This window comes from Phodopus roborovskii, unplaced genomic scaffold (assembly GCF_943737965.1).
Source record: "Phodopus roborovskii unplaced genomic scaffold, PHOROB, whole genome shotgun sequence".
Classification (NCBI taxonomy): domain Eukaryota; kingdom Metazoa; phylum Chordata; class Mammalia; order Rodentia; family Cricetidae; genus Phodopus; species Phodopus roborovskii.
In genome coordinates, this window is record NW_026125638.1 from 71,469 (window position 1) to 89,335 (window position 17,867).

Sequence of the window (17,867 nt, forward strand, 5' to 3'; positions counted from 1 at the left end):
TTAAAAAATGGGGTACATAACTGAAGAAAGAATTCTCAATAGGGGAAATCAAAAAGGCTGAAAGACACTTAAGAAAGTGCTCCACATCCTTAGCTATCAGGGAAATGCATATCAAAACAACATTGAGATACCTGTTGTTGTTATGCCTGCATTCTCAGTATTGGGGATATCTTAACAACTATTATCTATTTCATTAGTCCAGGAATGTGTAGAAACATGTGGTTCCAGACAAATGTATAGGTATCTGCAGGTATAGCCCCTCAAAATTTAATTGAAGTAAAGTCTTATTTGGCAGTGTCCCATCAACATGGTTCCATAATAAGTACGTTTCATTCTGTGCTTCCAGAGGGCAGGGTCTGTGGCTGGAAAAAAATGGTAGGTGACTGGTTAATACGGGCTCCTCCAGCAGAACTGAGGACTTGGGCTTTGTTCCCAGCATCTACATAGAGCTTCGGTGCAAGGCACTTTTCTCTTTTGGGCTGTAAGTACGCCCTGTTAGCAGCCCTCCTTGGCAGCTATCCCATGATTGTGGCAATGCTTCCATCTAATTTCTGTGTATCACGCTCATGTGTGACACATGTGAAGGACATAAGAAGCCTTCAGAGAACCTGGTATTGCAGATACAGATGGCTGTCAGCTGCTGTGTAGTTTCTGTGAACCAAGCACGGGTCCTAAAGAAGAGTGGACTGTTCCCTTGACCACTGGAGCCATTTGAACACACCATTCATGCTGTGAACGATATAGGTGTGTCAGCTATTGTGTGTGTGTATGTGTAAGGTTAGTTTTGATGCCATAGTAATGCATTCCATTATCTGGCCATAATACAAACTCTCCTGAGTTCCATGGGTATCATCTCATAAATTACAGTCCATTTATATCCATCCTGTTTCCTACAACGATATGAAGCCGGCCGATGCCAGTGGATATTTAAACGACTACCTGTAAAATAATTTGTTTTCTTGTTCTTAATAAATTATCTTATTCCATCATTTATATTTAGTAGATTTAACCTGTCAGGTTGCCTGCTACTGTCACTCATTATACACTGAATCAGGAAAGGTGTGTTTCTGTTGTAGTTATAAATGCAATGGACATAAACAAAATAATATTAAGAAATTGAACTTTTCATTATATGTTTGTTGAGTCACTTGTAAGGGTTCTCGACCATAACAGTGCCTGTCCAGTCCTGAAGGAAAGGTTGGCATACCATGCAGACAGGATGTGAATGCTGAATCTCTAGTTGTTCTTTAAGGCTAATAAGCAAGATTGCCTAAGAGCCAGCTGTACATGTCACCAGCACACTTCAAAACCATATGTGTTCTATCGAAATTCTCCTAAGTCTGAGGCTGCTTTTGTCACCGTGATGAGCATTGCTATCGTATTCCTGTCGCCCTGTATTCTATCCCGACAAGGGGAATGGGACATGTCAGTGGTATTTGGATTGGGAAACCTCCTGAAAATAAAGGGAGATCTCATGAATTTTCCTGGTTTAACTTCTAGGTGAGCCAGTGTGCTCAACATTGGAGTCCGGGAAGAGTGCCACCAAACACGACCCCATGGTAAGTTGTGGAAATTGACATCTACCCGTGGATCCACAAGGAGTTTCTAGGTTTCATTAGAACAAGACTTGAGCTCTTGTGCGTTGTGATATTTATTAAGTATACTTAGACCTAGCATCACCACTCATTGTTGACCTGTAACCTTCTGTGAAATCATACAGATCACGGGCCAGGGATTGATGGCCCACGTGTTCCTAGCATTTTGCAGATTCAGGCAGGAGCATGGCATTTTCAAAGCCTGCGTGGGCTATATGGACAGAATGTGCCTTGAAAACCTGGTAGGACTGAAAAGGCATACACTATTAAAAGCATTCACTGCTCTTTTGAAGGACCTGGTTTTGATTCCCAGAAACTCTGTGGTGGCTCACCACCCATCTTAACTCCATTTCAAGGGATCTGATGTCCTATTCTGCCCTTCAAGAACAGTGAGTGCAAATAGTATGCAGACATACATGGAGTCAAAAATGCCCTTTCTGTGAAATGAAAAAAAAATGCTAACAAAAACAAGAGAAAAATAATAATAATAAAACACTGATATCTCCCACTTCAACTTTTAACACTTTTAGATGACATTCAACATTTGTTCAATTGTAATGCTCTTTTTCAGACTTCTGTCCTGCAAATCTTACTGGAATCTTAATATGTATCTATTTTACTTTTAACACACAGCCTCGATTTTGTTCATTGTGGAAATATGCTCAACTCAAGAGTTTTCCTATTTGTGTGTGTCTGATAAAAACAGTCGTTATTTTTCGATTCCAGATAGGTTTTTCCATTAGAGATGCTTCCAGTCTTCGATCCCACTGTATTGACCATGAGGCCACATACTGACAGAACTATACCAATATCTGAATGGGAGTTCATGTATTCAAGGCCATTGTCTCTAACTACCTCCTGCTGCATGTCTGTTTCATAAAGTGTCTGTCTATCTAGATCAGCATGAACTGTGTGTTTGTTTGAGGGTGAGCTAGGGAGAGTGTCACTGCCATGTTTTACGATTTGTGCTGAACTAGTAACACTAGTTAGGATAGCGATTAGGCGGCACCTGTACACATGTGGCAAACTGGGGCTGTTACATGGCTTGCTGGAATGTCATGGAATGCTTTCTTCTGTGCCTGACAATCCCGGTAAAGGAATAGTGAAGCAAACTACCTCACTGACAGCATATTGTCACTCTGTTCCAGGAGACACGTTTGCCCACCTCTGGCCATAATGCACATGATGCAGCTGGACATGAATTGACTCCTCCACTTGGTTCTGAGCTTAGAGGACCTGAGGGCCCTGCCTTTACAGTTGATCCAAGAGGCCAGATCCCACCACCTCCTCCTCAAGGAAACGTCTGTGGAGGTTCTGGATGGTATTTCCCACCAGGGGACTTTGTGGGACCACCGTTTCCTCCAATGCCAGGTAGGTTTTGTTTTAAAAGTCTGAGTATTTTTGAATGTTGATCTGTGCTTAACTTAAAGTTTGTTTCTTGATTCTGTTAGAAACAGTTCCCAGAACAAACATGAGAAGGAAAAGGTCATGAGGGCTCTCAGTTTACAGTCCAAATGTCTATGATGTCTAGGCATCACCTTAATACACATTATGGAATTTTGAAAATGAATTGTGTCCTGACAGGCCAGAAGAATTGTAAATTTCAAAGTTGTGTCTGTTTTTATTGTCTGTTTTCCTTTTTTTTTCTCCCCACCCTATATGGTGAGCCTTTCCCCCAATTTTCTTTTCATCAGGCCTCCCTAACATCATAGATATCCACATATATTTGATTCCTGGGTGCGGAGAGTAGATTCCTGGGCCACACATGCCCAGCTGCAAACCGTTTTCAGATTAAATTTCTGTGTCTTCATTGATAAGAATGTACCGAGGCCAATATAGCCTGTAATGACTCAATGTTTTGGCTGAAAATTCCGGAGTCAATTACTTCAAAGTTTTCCCCCAAAGTCATTGTTCCCATCCAATCATATTTAAAATCTAAAATACATTTAATATTTTGTTGCTGTGAATCATGTGTCCATGTGTCTATAACATGAAGAAGAAGAACGAATCAGTACTCCCAGTCTCCTCTCTGCCATGGCCTCTATTATTATACTCCTAGGAGAATGATATGCCTTTTTTTAGGGTGCAAGTCCTTTCTCTGACTTTACAGGATATTTCACGTTGAGGATGACAGGTTGGTCTCATGATAGGAATGTGAATTCTCAAAGTTTACTCCATGGAAAAGGTCTTTTACAGTAAGACGTCAATGCACTGAGATCACATATAGCTCTTTAGATAGGACAAATACACCTTTACAAGTACATATTTCCACTCAAGATTTATTCCTTTGATCATGTATTGTGGTGTTGAGTTGGGCAGGTCAAAAATAGGGTCTGGAGCTTTTGGTTGCATAAAGTTTAACGTAAACGGGTTCAGCTTCACTGTCCTACTCCTAAATCTTGGATCCTGAGAAACGTGGAGGTGCCGAGTCGCATTCCATCTTAACTTCCCAAAGAGGCACAGTGGCCCCACTCACACATCATGAAAGCATATATGAGCCCCCACCAGACTCGATTCCCCCTTCCCAACAACCAGCTCTCGAACGTGCAAACTGCACCTGCAGGAACCTCCAGAAACACAAGGAGACCTGGCACTTGCCATGGCAGTCAGTTCTTCTCATTGGCTGTTTAGGCGACTGCTGTTCCTTCTGTACTGCTGCTGTTGCTCAGTTGAAAGCCTAATGCAATTAGAATTACAGATTAGTTTTTGGAAAGGAAGTGTGATGTGATTACTAACCTCATGGGTAAGGTATTTCCCTTTGATCTCCATATGGATAGTATCTTTTAATTGGATTATTATGCCTAATATAATCGTTGTTGTTATGCCTGCATTCTCAGTATTGGGGATATCTTAACCACTACTATCTATTTCATTAGTCCAGGAATGTGTAGAAACATCTGGCTCCAGACAAACGTATAGGTACCTGCAGGTATAGTCCCTCAAATTTTATTTGAAGTAAAGTCTTTTTTGGCAGTGTTAATATTAAACCCAGCCAGTGTCCCATCAACATGGTTCCATAATGAGTACGTTTTATTCTGTGCTTCCAGAGGGCAGGGTCTGTGGCTGGAAAATAATGGTAGGTGACTGGTTAATACTGGCTCCTCCAGCAGAACTGAGGACTTGGGCTTTGTTCCCAGCATCTACATAGAGCTTCGGTGCAAGGCACTTTTCTCTTTTGGGCTGTAAGTACGCCCTGTTAGCAGCCCTCCTTGGCAGCTATCCCATGATTGTGGCAATGCTTCCATCTTATTTCTGTGTCTCACGCTCATGTGTGACACATGTGAAAGACATAGGAAGCCTTCAGAGAACCTGGATTTGCAGATAGAGATGGCTGTCAGCTGCTGTGTAGTTTCTGTGAACCAAGCACGGGTCCTAAAGAAGAGTGGACTGTTCCCTTGACCACTGGAGCCATTTGACCACACCATTCATGCTGTGAACGATATAGGTGTGTCAGCTAATGTGTGTGTGTATGTGTAAGGTTAGTTTTGATGCCATAGTAATGCATTCCATTATCTGGCCATAATACAAACTCTCCTGAGTTCCATGGGTATCATCTCATAGATTACAGTCCATTTATATCCATCCTGTTTCCTACAACGATATGAAGCCGGCCAATGCCAGTGGATATTTAAACGACTACCTGTAAAATAATTTGTTTTCTTGTTCTTAATAAATTATCTTATTCCATCATTTATATTTAGTAGATTTAACCTGTCAGGTTGCCTGCTACTGTCACTCATTATACACTGAATCAGGAAAGGTGTGTTTCTGTTGTAGTTATAAATGCAATGGACATAAACAAAAAATAATATTAAGAAATTGAACTTTTCATTATATGTTTGTTGAGTCACTTGTAAGGGTTCTCGACCATAACAGTGCCCGTCCAGTCCTGAAGGAAAGGTTGGCATACCATGCAGACAGGATGTGAATGCTGAATCTCTAGTTGTTCTTTAAGGCTAATAAGCAAGATTGCCTAAGAGCCAGCTGTACATGTCACCAGCACACTTCAAAACCATATGTGTTCTATCGAAATTCTCCCAAGTCTGAGGCTGCTTTTGTCACCGTGATGAGCATTGCTATCGTATTCCTGTCGCCCTGTATTCTATCCCGACAAGGGGAATGGGACATGTCAGTGGTATTTGGATTGGGGAAACCTCCTGAAAATAAAGGGAGAACTCATGAATTTTCCTGGTTTAACTTCTAGGTGAGCCAGTGTGCTCAACATTGGAGTCCGGGAAGAGTGCCACCAAACACGACCCCGTGGTAAGTTGTGGAAATTGACATCTACCCGTGGATCCACAAGGAATTTCTAGGTTTCATTAGAACAAGACTTGAGCTCTTGTGCGTTGTGATATTTATTAATTATACTTAGACCTAGCATCACCTCTCATTGTTGACCTGTAACCTTCTGTGAAATCATACAGATCACGGGCCAGGGATTGATGGCTCACGTGTTCCTAGCATTTTGCAGATTCAGGCATGAGCATGGCATTTTCAAAGCCTGCGTGGGCTATATGGACAGAATGTGCCTTGAAAACCTGGTAAGACTGAAAAGGCATACACTATTAAAAGCATTCGCTGCTCTTTTGAAGGACCTGGTTTTGACTCCCAGAAACTCTGGTGGCTCACCACCCATCTTAACTCCATTTCAAGGGATCTGATGTCCTATTCTGCCCTTCAAGAACAGTGAGTGAAAATAGTATGCAGACATACATGGAGTCAAAAATGCCCTTTCTGTGAAATGAAAAAAAAAAAATGCTAACAAAAACAAGAGAAAAACAATGATAAAAAAACCACTGATATCTCCCACCTCAACTTTTAACACTTTTAGATGACATTCAACATTTGTTCAATTGTAATGCTATTTTTCAGACTTCTGTCCTGCAAATCTTACTGGAATCTTAATATGTATCTATTTTACTTTTAACACACAGCCTTGAATTTGTTCATTGTGGAAATATGCTCAACTCAAGAGTTTTCCTATTTGTGTGTGTCTGATAAAACCATCGTTATTTTTCGATTCCAGATAGGATTTTCCATTAGAGATGCTTCCAGTCTTCGATCCCACTGTATTGACCATGTGGCCACAAACTGACAGAACTATACCAATATCTGAATGGGAGTTCATGTATTCAAGGCCATTGTCTCTAACTACCTCCTGGTGCACATCTGTTTCATAAAGTGTCTGTCTATCTAGATCAGCATGAACTATGTGTTTGTTTGAGGGTGAACTAGGGAGAGTGTCACTGCCATGTTTAACAATTTGTGCTGAACTAGTAACCCTAGTTAGGATAGCGAGTAGACAGCACCTGTACACATGTGGCAAACTGGGGCTGTTACATGGCTTGCTGGAATGTCATGGAATGCTTTCTTCTGTGCCTGACACTCCCAGTAAAGCAATAGTGAAGCAAACTACCTCACTGACAGCATATTGTCACTCTGTTCCAGGAGACACGTTTGCCCACCTCTGGCCATGATGCACATGATGCAGCTGGACATGAATTGACTCCTCCACTTGGTTCTGAGCTTAGATGACCTGAGGGCCCTGCCTTTACAGTTGATCCAAGAGGCCAGATCCCACCACCTCCTCCTCCAGGAAATGCCTGTGGAGGTCCTGGATGGTATTTCCCACCAGGGGACTTTGTGGGACCACCGTTTCCTCCAATGCCAGGTAGGTTTTGTTTTAAAAGTCTGAGTATTTTTGAATGTTGATCTGTGCTTAACTTAAAGTATTTTCTTCATTCTGTTAGAAACAGTTCCCAAAACCAACTGGATAAGGAAAGGGTCATGAGGGCCCTCAGTTTACAGTCCAAATGTCTATGATGTCAAGGCTTCACCTTGATACACATTATGGAATTTTGAAAATGAATTGTGTTCTGACAGACCAGAAGAACAGTACATTTCCAAGTTGTGTCTGTTTTTATTGTCTGTTTTTCTTTTTTTTTTTCCCCACCCTTATATGGTGAGCATGTCCCCCAATTTTCTGTTCATCAGGCCTCCCTAACATCATAGATATCCACATATATTTGATTCCTAGGTGCGGAGAGTAGATTCCTGGGCCACACATGCCCTGCTGCAAACCGTTTTCAGATTAAATTTCTGTGTCTTCATTGATAAGAATGTACCGAGGCCAATATAGCATGTAATGACTCAATGTTTAGGCTAAAAATTCCGGAGTCAATTACATCAAAGATTTCCCCCAAAGTCATTGTTCCCACCCAATCATATTTAAAATCTAAAATACATTTAATATTTTGTTGCTGTGAATCAAGTGTCCATGTGTCTATAACATTAAGAAGAAGAAACAATCAGTGCTCCTAGGTGTCTCTTCTCTGTCATGGCCTCTATTATTACACTCCTAGGGAAATGATATGCCTTTATTGGGGTGCAAGTCCTTTCTCTGACATTACAGGGAATTTCACGTTGAGGATGACAGGTTGGCCTCATGATAGGAAAGTGAATTCTGAAAGTTTACTCCATTGAAAGCTGTATTACAGTAAGACGTCAATGAACTGAGATCTCATATAGCTCTTTAGATAGGACAAATACACCTTAAAGTGTTAGTTATGTTATCTCTTATTAATGCTATGTACTTTACAAGTACATATTTCCACTCAAGATTTATTCCTTTGATCATGTATTGTGGTGTTGAGTTGGGAACATCAAAAACATGGTCTGGAGCTTTGGTTGCATACGTGAAACGTAAACGGGTTCAGCTTCTTGGATCCTGAGAAACGTGGGGGTGCCGTGTCACATTCCATCTTCACTTCCCCAAAGATGCACAGTGGCCCCATTCACAAATCATGAAAGTATATATGAGCTCCCACCAGACTCGTTTCTCCCTTCCCAACAACCAGCTCCCGAACGTGCAAAATGCACCTGCAGGCACCTCCTGATACACAAGGAGACTTGTCACTTTCCATGGCAGTCGCTTCTTCTCATTGGCTGTTTAGGCGACTGCTGTTCCTTCTGTACTGCTGCTGTTGCTCAGTTGGAAGCCTAATGCAATTAGAATTTCAGATTAGTTTTTGGAAAAGACGTGTGATATGATTACTAACTTTATGAGTAAGGTATTTCCCTTTGATCTCCATATGGATAGTATCTTTTAATTGGATTATTATGTCTAACATAATCGTTGTTGTTATGCCTGCATTCTCAGTATTGGGGATATCTTAACAACTATTATCTATTTCATCAGTCCAGGAATGTGTAGAAACATGTGGTTCCAGACAAACGTATAGGTACCTGCAGGTATAGCCCCTCAAAATTTAATTGAAGTAAAGTCTTATTTGGCAGTGTCCCATCTACATGGTTCCATAATGAGTACGTTTTATTCTGTGCTTCCAGAGGGCAGGGTCTGTGGCTGGAAAATAATGGTAGGTGACTGGTTAATACTGGCTCCTCCAGCAGAACTGAGGACTTGGGCTTTGTTCCCAGCATCTACATAGAGCTTCGGTGCAAGGCACTTTTCTCTTTTGGGCTGTAAGTACGCCCTGTTAGCAGCCCTCCTTGGCAGCTATCCCATGATTGTGGCAATGCTTCCATCTTATTTCTGTGTCTCACGCTCATGTGTGACACATGTGAAAGACATAGGAAGCCTTCAGAGAACCTGGATTTGCAGATACAGATGGCTGTCAGCTGCTGTGTAGTTTCTGTGAACCAAGCACGGGTCCTAAAGAAGAGTGGACTGTTCCCTTGACCACTGGAGCCATTTGACCACACCATTCATGCTGTGAACGATATAGGTGTGTCAGCTAATGTGTGTGTGTATGTGTAAGGTTAGTTTTGATGCCATAGTAATGCATTCCATTATCTGGCCATAATACAAACTCTCCTGAGTTCCATGGGTATCATCTCATAGATTACAGTCCATTTATATCCATCCTGTTTCCTACAACGATATGAAGCCGGCCGATGCCAGTGGATATTTAAACGACTACCTGTAAAATAATTTGTTTTCTTGTTCTTAATAAATTATCTTATTCCATCATTTATATTTAGTAGATTTAACCTGTCAGGTTGCCTGCTACTGTCACTCATTATACACTGAATCAGGAAAGGTGTGTTTCTGTTGTAGTTATAAATGCAATGGACATAAACAAAAAATAATATTAAGAAATTGAACTTTTCATTATATGTTTGTTGAGTCACTTGTAAGGGTTCTCGACCATAACAGTGCCCGTCCAGTCCTGAAGGAAAGGTTGGCATACCATGCAGACAGGATGTGAATGCTGAATCTCTAGTTGTTCTTTAAGGCTAATAAGCAAGATTGCCTAAGAGCCAGCTGTACATGTCACCAGCACACTTCAAAACCATATGTGTTCTATCGAAATTCTCCCAAGTCTGAGGCTGCTTTTGTCACCGTGATGAGCATTGCTATCGTATTCCTGTCGCCCTGTATTCTATCCCGACAAGGGGAATGGGACATGTCAGTGGTATTTGGATTGGGAAACCTCCTGAAAATAAAGGGAGAACTCATGAATTTTCCTGGTTTAACTTCTAGGTGAGCCAGTGTGCTCAACATTGGAGTCCGGGAAGAGTGCCACCAAACACGACCCCGTGGTAAGTTGTGGAAATTGACATCTACCCGTGGATCCACAAGGAATTTCTAGGTTTCATTAGAACAAGACTTGAGCTCTTGTGCGTTGTGATATTTATTAATTATACTTAGACCTAGCATCACCTCTCATTGTTGACCTGTAACCTTCTGTGAAATCATACAGATCACGGGCCAGGGATTGATGGCTCACGTGTTCCTAGCATTTTGCAGATTCAGGCATGAGCATGGCATTTTCAAAGCCTGCGTGGGCTATATGGACAGAATGTGCCTTGAAAACCTGGTAAGACTGAAAAGGCATACACTATTAAAAGCATTCGCTGCTCTTTTGAAGGACCTGGTTTTGACTCCCAGAAACTCTGGTGGCTCACCACCCATCTTAACTCCATTTCAAGGGATCTGATGTCCTATTCTGCCCTTCAAGAACAGTGAGTGAAAATAGTATGCAGACATACATGGAGTCAAAAATGCCCTTTCTGTGAAATGAAAAAAAAAAAATGCTAACAAAAACAAGAGAAAAACAATGATAAAAAAACCACTGATATCTCCCACTTCAACTTTTAACACTTTTAGATGACATTCAACATTTGTTCAATTGTAATGCTATTTTTCAGACTTCTGTCCTGCAAATCTTACTGGAATCTTAATATGTATCTATTTTACTTTTAACACACAGCCTTGAATTTGTTCATTGTGGAAATATGCTCAACTCAAGAGTTTTCCTATTTGTGTGTGTCTGATAAAACCATCGTTATTTTTCGATTCCAGATAGGATTTTCCATTAGAGATGCTTCCAGTCTTCGATCCCACTGTATTGACCATGTGGCCACAAACTGACAGAACTATACCAATATCTGAATGGGAGTTCATGTATTCAAGGCCATTGTCTCTAACTACCTCCTGGTGCACATCTGTTTCATAAAGTGTCTGTCTATCTAGATCAGCATGAACTATGTGTTTGTTTGAGGGTGAACTAGGGAGAGTGTCACTGCCATGTTTAACAATTTGTGCTGAACTAGTAACCCTAGTTAGGATAGCGAGTAGACAGCACCTGTACACATGTGGCAAACTGGGGCTGTTACATGGCTTGCTGGAATGTCATGGAATGCTTTCTTCTGTGCCTGACACTCCCAGTAAAGCAATAGTGAAGCAAACTACCTCACTGACAGCATATTGTCACTCTGTTCCAGGAGACACGTTTGCCCACCTCTGGCCATGATGCACATGATGCAGCTGGACATGAATTGACTCCTCCACTTGGTTCTGAGCTTAGATGACCTGAGGGCCCTGCCTTTACAGTTGATCCAAGAGGCCAGATCCCACCACCTCCTCCTCCAGGAAATGCCTGTGGAGGTCCTGGATGGTATTTCCCACCAGGGGACTTTGTGGGACCACCGTTTCCTCCAATGCCAGGTAGGTTTTGTTTTAAAAGTCTGAGTATTTTTGAATGTTGATCTGTGCTTAACTTAAAGTATTTTCTTCATTCTGTTAGAAACAGTTCCCAAAACCAACTGGATAAGGAAAGGGTCATGAGGGCCCTCAGTTTACAGTCCAAATGTCTATGATGTCAAGGCTTCACCTTGATACACATTATGGAATTTTGAAAATGAATTGTGTTCTGACAGACCAGAAGAACAGTACATTTCCAAGTTGTGTCTGTTTTTATTGTCTGTTTTTCTTTTTTTTTTCTCCCCACCCTATATGGTGAGCATGTCCCCCAATTTTCTGTTCATCAGGCCTCCCTAACATCATAGATATCCACATATATTTGATTCCTAGGTGCGGAGAGTAGATTCCTGGGCCACACATGCCCTGCTGCAAACCGTTTTCAGATTAAATTTCTGTGTCTTCATTGATAAGAATGTACCGAGGCCAATATAGCATGTAATGACTCAATGTTTAGGCTAAAAATTCCGGAGTCAATTACATCAAAGATTTCCCCCAAAGTCATTGTTCCCACCCAATCATATTTAAAATCTAAAATACATTTAATATTTTGTTGCTGTGAATCAAGTGTCCATGTGTCTATAACATTAAGAAGAAGAAACAATCAGTGCTCCTAGGTGTCTCTTCTCTGTCATGGCCTCTATTATTACACTCCTAGGGAAATGATATGCCTTTATTGGGGTGCAAGTCCTTTCTCTGACATTACAGGGAATTTCACGTTGAGGATGACAGGTTGGCCTCATGATAGGAAAGTGAATTCTGAAAGTTTACTCCATTGAAAGCTGTATTACAGTAAGACGTCAATGAACTGAGATCTCATATAGCTCTTTAGATAGGACAAATACACCTTAAAGTGTTAGTTATGTTATCTCTTATTAATGCTATGTACTTTACAAGTACATATTTCCACTCAAGATTTATTCCTTTGATCATGTATTGTGGTGTTGAGTTGGGAACATCAAAAACATGGTCTGGAGCTTTGGTTGCATACGTGAAACGTAAAAGGGTTCAGCTTCTTGGATCCTGAGAAACGTGGGGGTGCCGTGTCACATTCCATCTTCACTTCCCCAAAGATGCACAGTGGCCCCATTCACAAATCATGAAAGTATATATGAGCTCCCACCAGACTCGTTTCTCCCTTCCCAACAACCAGCTCCCGAACGTGCAAAATGCACCTGCAGGCACCTCCTGATACACAAGGAGACTTGTCACTTTCCATGGCAGTCGCTTCTTCTCATTGGCTGTTTAGGCGACTGCTGTTCCTTCTGTACTGCTGCTGTTGCTCAGTTGGAAGCCTAATGCAATTAGAATTTCAGATTAGTTTTTGGAAAAGACGTGTGATATGATTACTAACTTTATGAGTAAGGTATTTCCCTTTGATCTCCATATGGATAGTATCTTTTAATTGGATTATTATGTCTAACATAATCGTTGTTGTTATGCCTGCATTCTCAGTATTGGGGATATCTTAACAACTATTATCTATTTCATCAGTCCAGGAATGTGTAGAAACATGTGGTTCCAGACAAACGTATAGGTACCTGCAGGTATAGCCCCTCAAAATTTAATTGAAGTAAAGTCTTATTTGGCAGTGTCCCATCTACATGGTTCCATAATGAGTACGTTTTATTCTGTGCTTCCAGAGGGCAGGGTCTGTGGCTGGAAAATAATGGTAGGTGACTGGTTAATACTGGCTCCTCCAGCAGAACTGAGGACTTGGGCTTTGTTCCCAGCATCTACATAGAGCTTCGGTGCAAGGCACTTTTCTCTTTTGGGCTGTAAGTACGCCCTGTTAGCAGCCCTCCTTGGCAGCTATCCCATGATTGTGGCAATGCTTCCATCTTATTTCTGTGTCTCACGCTCATGTGTGACACATGTGAAAGACATAGGAAGCCTTCAGAGAACCTGGATTTGCAGATACAGATGGCTGTCAGCTGCTGTGTAGTTTCTGTGAACCAAGCACGGGTCCTAAAGAAGAGTGGACTGTTCCCTTGACCACTGGAGCCATTTGACCACACCATTCATGCTGTGAACGATATAGGTGTGTCAGCTAATGTGTGTGTGTATGTGTAAGGTTAGTTTTGATGCCATAGTAATGCATTCCATTATCTGGCCATAATACAAACTCTCCTGAGTTCCATGGGTATCATCTCATAGATTACAGTCCATTTATATCCATCCTGTTTCCTACAACGATATGAAGCCGGCCGATGCCAGTGGATATTTAAACGACTACCTGTAAAATAATTTGTTTTCTTGTTCTTAATAAATTATCTTATTCCATCATTTATATTTAGTAGATTTAACCTGTCAGGTTGCCTGCTACTGTCACTCATTATACACTGAATCAGGAAAGGTGTGTTTCTGTTGTAGTTATAAATGCAATGGACATAAACAAAAAATAATATTAAGAAATTGAACTTTTCATTATATGTTTGTTGAGTCACTTGTAAGGGTTCTCGACCATAACAGTGCCCGTCCAGTCCTGAAGGAAAGGTTGGCATACCATGCAGACAGGATGTGAATGCTGAATCTCTAGTTGTTCTTTAAGGCTAATAAGCAAGATTGCCTAAGAGCCAGCTGTACATGTCACCAGCACACTTCAAAACCATATGTGTTCTATCGAAATTCTCCCAAGTCTGAGGCTGCTTTTGTCACCGTGATGAGCATTGCTATCGTATTCCTGTCGCCCTGTATTCTATCCCGACAAGGGGAATGGGACATGTCAGTGGTATTTGGATTGGGAAACCTCCTGAAAATAAAGGGAGAACTCATGAATTTTCCTGGTTTAACTTCTAGGTGAGCCAGTGTGCTCAACATTGGAGTCCGGGGAAGAGTGCCACCAAACACGACCCCGTGGTAAGTTGTGGAAATTGACATCTACCCGTGGATCCACAAGGAATTTCTAGGTTTCATTAGAACAAGACTTGAGCTCTTGTGCGTTGTGATATTTATTAATTATACTTAGACCTAGCATCACCTCTCATTGTTGACCTGTAACCTTCTGTGAAATCATACAGATCACGGGCCAGGGATTGATGGCTCACGTGTTCCTAGCATTTTGCAGATTCAGGCATGAGCATGGCATTTTCAAAGCCTGCGTGGGCTATATGGACAGAATGTGCCTTGAAAATCTGGTAAGACTGAAAAGGCATACACTATTAAAAGCATTCGCTGCTCTTTTGAAGGACCTGGTTTTGATTCCCAGAAACTCTGTGGTGGCTCACCACCCATCTTAACTCCATTTCAAGGGATCTGATGTCCTATTCTGCCCTTCAAGAACAGTGAGTGAAAATAGTATGCAGACATACATGGAGTCAAAATTGCCCTTTCTGTGAAATGAAAAAAAAAATGCTAACAAAAACAAGAGAAAAACAATGATTAAAAAAAAACACTGATATCTCCCACTTCAACTTTTAACACTTTTATATGACATTCAACATTTGTTCAATTGTAATGCTCTTTTTCAGACTTCTGTCCTGCAAATCTTACTGGAATCTTAATATGTATCTATTTTACATTTAACACACAGCATTGATTTTTTTCATTGTGGAAATATGCTCAACTCAAGAGTTTTCCTATTTGTGTGTGTCTGATAAAAACCGTCGTTATTTTTCGATTCCAGATAGGTTTTTCCATTAGAGATGCTTCCAGTCTTCGATCCCACTGTATTGACCATGTGGCCACATACTGACAGAACTATACCAATATCTGACTGGGAGTTCATGTATTCAAGGCCATTGTCTCTAACTACCTCCTGGTGCACATCTGTTACATAAAGTGTCTTTCTATCTAGATCAGCATGAACTGTGTGTTTGTTTGAGGGTGAGCTAGGGAGAGTGTCACTGCCATGTTTAACAATTTGTGCTGAACTAGTAACCCTAGTTAGGATAGCGAGTAGACAGCACCTGTACACATGTGGCAAACTGGGGCTGTTACATGGCTTGCTGGAATGTCATGGAATGCTTTCTTCTGTGCCTGACACTCCCAGTAAAGCAATAGTGAAGCAAACTACCTCACTGACAGCATATTGTCACTCTGTTCCAGGAGACACGTTTGCCCACCTCTGGCCATGATGCACATGATGCAGCTGGACATGAATTGACTCCTCCACTTGGTTCTGAGCTTAGAGGACCTGAGGGCCCTGCCTTTACAGTTGATCCAAGAGGCCAGATCCCACCACCTCCTCCTCCAGGAAATGCCTGTGGAGGTCCTGGATGGTATTTCCCACCAGGGGACTTTGTGGGACCACCGTTTCCTCCAATGCCAGGTAGGTTTTGTTTTAAAAGTCTGAGTATTTTTGAATGTTGATCTGTGCTTAACTTAAAGTATTTTCTTCATTCTGTTAGAAACAGTTCCCAAAACCAACTGGATAAGGAAAGGGTCATGAGGGCCCTCAGTTTACAGTCCAAATGTCTATGATGTCAAGGCTTCACCTTGATACACATTATGGAATTTTGAAAATAAATTGTTTTCTGACAGGCCAGAAGAACAGTAAATTTCCAAGTTGTGTCTGTTTTTATTGTCTGTTTTTCTTTCTTTTTTCTCCCCACCCTATATGGTGAGCATGTCCCCCAATTTTCTGTTCATCAGGCCTCCCTAACATCATAGATATCCACATATATTTGATTCCTAGGTGTTTTTATTGTCTGTTTTTCTTTTTTCTCTACACCTCACTTGGTGAGACTGTCCTGGAATTTTCTATTTATCAGGCCTCTCTAAAAACATAGATATCCACATATATTTGATTCCCAGGTGTGGAGAGTAAATTCCTGGGCCACACATGTCCATCTGCAAACCGTTTTCAGATTTAATTTCTGTGTCTTCATTGATGAGAATGTACCGAGGCCAATATAGCATGTAATGTCTCGATGTTTTGGCTAAAAATTCAGGAGTCAATTACTTCAAAATTTTCTCCAATATCATTGTTCCCACCCAATCATGTTTAAAATTTAAAATACATTTAATATTTTGTTCCTGTGAATCATGTATCCATGTGTCTATAACATAAAGAAGAAGAAACAATCAGTGCTCCTAGGTGTCCTCTCTGCCATGGCCTCTAGTTGTATGCTCCTAGGTGAAAGATATGCCTTTTTTAGGGTGCAAGTCCTTTCTCTGACATTACAGGGAATTTCACGTTTAGGAAGTCAGGTTCGTGTCACGATAGGAATGTGAATTCTGAAAGTTTACTCCATTGAAGAGCTCTTTTGCAGTAAGACTTCAGTGCACTGAGATCTCATATATCTCTTTAGATAGTACAAATACCCCTGGAAGTGTTAGTGATATTAGAACTTATTAATGCTATGTACTGAACAAGTACGTAACCCACTTAAGATATATTTGTTTGATTATATATTGTGCTTTTGAATTGGGCAGATCAAAAATAGTGTCTGGAGCTTTTGGTTGCATAAGTGAAACGTAAATGGGTTCAACTTCACTGTCCTACTCCTAAATATTGGATCCTTAGAAACGTGGAGGTGCTGAGTCGCATTCCATCTTACCTTGCCCAAAGAAGCACAATGGCCCCACTTACACAACATGATAGTATATATGAGCCCCCTCCAGTCTTCATTCGCCCTTCCCAACAGCCAGCACCGGAACCTACAAACTGCACTTGCAGGGACCTCCTGAAACACAAGTAGACATGGCACTTTCCATGGCACTCAGTTCTTCTAATTGGCTGTTTAGGCGACTGATGTTCCTTCTGTACTGCTCCTGGTGCTCAGCTGGAAGAATAATGCAATTAGAATTTCAGATTATTTTTTAAAAAGTACGTGTGATATGAATACTAATCATATGAGTAAGTTATTTCCCTTTGATTAAATATGGATAGTATCTTTTAATTGGATTATTATGTTTAATAATATCCTGGTAGATATGCATTCAGTGTCCCTATTGGGGATATCTTCACCACTACTCTCAAAGTTTTTAGACCAGGAATGTGTAGAAACATATGGTTATAGACAAACGTATTGGTATCTACAGCTTTAGTCAAATTGTAATTGAGGGATAGTCATATTTGGCAGTGTTGATATTAAACCCAGCCAGTGTCCCATCAACATGATTCCATAATGACGTCATTTTACTCTGTGCTTCCAGAGGGAAGAATCTGTGGCTGGAGAAGTAGTAGGTGACTGGTTAATACTGGCTCATCTAGCAGAACTTAGGACTTGGGCTTTGTTCTCAGCATCTTCATAGAGATTCAGTGCAAGGCATTTTTCTGTTTTTGGCTGGTAGTGTGCCCTGTTAGCAGCCCTCCTTGGCAGTTA